Below are 2,570 nucleotides of genomic sequence, written 5' to 3'. Positions count from 1 at the left end.
TCTCCGTATTAGTAACTTGGAGAGTCGGTGAGAGCTATATCCGTTAGGAAAAGCACGAAGCAGATAGATGAAGCCAATGATATGACACGATGCTCATTTGAGGTTTAGGTGTGCCGAAGGAAGAGACATTTGACCTGTAGTAGCTTGCAACGGACATGACGAATACTCGAGGATCGACAAGGCAAAATAACCAACAAAAATGGAAACCAACTGATATGTGCATATTTAGTGTGTATTTAGTATAGTTTTTTATTCATATATTAGCTAAATTATCGCATATTATGGACAAAAGGTACTTAAAAGTGTTAAATTATGTTTTTCAGTCCAAAGATGAAGCTCGGAAGCTAAAGGAAGCAACAGAAACAGTTAGAAGATTGAGAGGGGAATGAAGAAGGAAAACACCCAAAAAAGGCTTCTACTCGTCGAGTCAGATATCTACTTGACGAGTCCGGTCGAGGAATCAGAAGGATAATGACTCGGGATCCCAGATAGTTATCGCAATACGGGGAATGTGAGAGGGACTCGACGAGTCACCACTTGACTCGACGAGTCGGATCCTATATTTAAAGATAATTCCACATATCGAGATAGGAGAGTTCTGGGAAGTTTCAGAAGTGCTTAGCTGCGAATAAGAAGCCAGAAGAACCCTAGAAGTCGACCAAGGAAGCTAGAATCCAATTCCAGGAGTAATTAAGGCATAATTCTACCATTCTACTTATTTCTTTTGTTTTGTCAACATGATTAAGCAACTTGAACTTATTTGTTTGATGTTATTTACCTTAGTTATGAACTAAATTCTTTAAACTTCTATTTGGGGATACGAAATTGGTAGTATGGTTTGATTCTTGGTAGGATTAATTCTATGTTGGTTAATTTAGTTATTTTAGCTTGCTAAAGAACCTTGTGTGTGAATGATAATTGATTTTCTGTTAATAGGGAGATAATTAATTAGCATGAACATCTATTAGTTATCAATCTCATATGTTTAGTGAACACTTTTTGTCATATGTCTAGTGTAATGAACATGAAACTAGGATTAATAAGGAAATCAAGTAAATTTATGTGCAAGCTTGTGAGATGACCATTAAACAAGAAGTTAATTAAAAGAGAAATTAATTAGCTATTGCAAGTCTAATTTAACCCGAATATTACATCTAGTAAATTTAATTGAAATAGACAACTGGCCATTGTTTAAATTGATTTATTTGCTAAGGATTAATGAAGTGAATACGGAACTAATCAATTGAATCGGTAACTAGCAAGAGAATTAATCCATTGCACTTTTACCTTGAAATCAACCATAAGATCAATTAATTTGAACTAAATAGAAGTACTTCTCCGTTATTGAATCTAGTCAAAGTCTTTATTTTCTAGCTATAATTAGTAAGTTTCTAGTCTTGTAAAACTAGAGAACAACCCCTGCTTTTTAATTAAATTAGATTAAATTAGTTTTTAGTTTAATTTGCCGTTCCCTGTGTTCGATACCCTGCTTATTTAGCTATACCATAATTGATAGGTTCACTGCCTTTTGTGTGTTATTTGATAATTAAAAGTAGGTTTAAAACTAGTGGGTTTTACACACATCACCAACTTTCAATCGAAAATGGAAAGTGCAATCCTAAATCGAAGAAGATGAAAAATTGAGGAATAGAGAAATCGATGTCTTCCAAATAGGTTGAAAAGAGCTAGACACGAATGAAGTAGAAGTGGTGGAAGAAAACACAAGCCTCAACTAGGGTTAGGGTTTCATGGAAGGGGTGTTGGAGGAGTGAAGGTTGAGAATGGAGTGGGTTTGGGGGAGTTAAGGAGCTTAAATAGGCTCAAACCATGAAAATAGGGCTTGGGCACTGTTTGCGTACGCCCAACATACTCATGGTGCCTCAGTACGCCCAACGTACTCCCCTTTGTACGCCCAACGTACTCAACACAACCCAAAACCTACCAAACTTCAAACATGCATAACTTCTTCGTTGTAATTCTGATTTTGACGTTTTTTTATATCCACTAAAAGGTAATGAAAAGCTTTACACTTCTATCAACTCATCCTTGCCTTACGATTTTCCGAACAAAAATCCAAAATCCATAAAAGCTCGACCTAACACTTTACCGAAATACCCCTTGGCGCCAAAACATAGACCAAACTACCAGATCATCCAAATTACATTACCCACACCCAAATTGGTCTAAATCTCTTGTCCTCAAAGACACTAAGCCTGATGATACTTGGTCTTTGGGTTACCACCCCCACATAAGAAACAATTCGGAATATGGCGTTACAATATATATATATATATATATATATATATATATATATATATATATATATATATATATATATATATAATAACATTAAAAAAGAATGTAAATAAAATATTTAATTTAATATTTTTTCGTATATAAATACAATTTTCCGCATGAATACGTATAATATGGAAAAAAAAATACTTATGGTAAAAACGTAAAATAATTATAAAATTAATGATAAAAACGTAAAAAAAAAATAGTAAGCTTAAAACGCTTTTCTAGAAAGTTAATATAATGATAACCTAGAAAAGCTGTTATCACCGGTA

This window comes from Lactuca sativa, chromosome 2, assembly GCF_002870075.4.
Source record: "Lactuca sativa cultivar Salinas chromosome 2, Lsat_Salinas_v11, whole genome shotgun sequence".
Taxonomy (NCBI): Eukaryota; Viridiplantae; Streptophyta; class Magnoliopsida; order Asterales; family Asteraceae; genus Lactuca; species Lactuca sativa.
Note: the sequence above shows the minus strand (reverse complement) of the source record.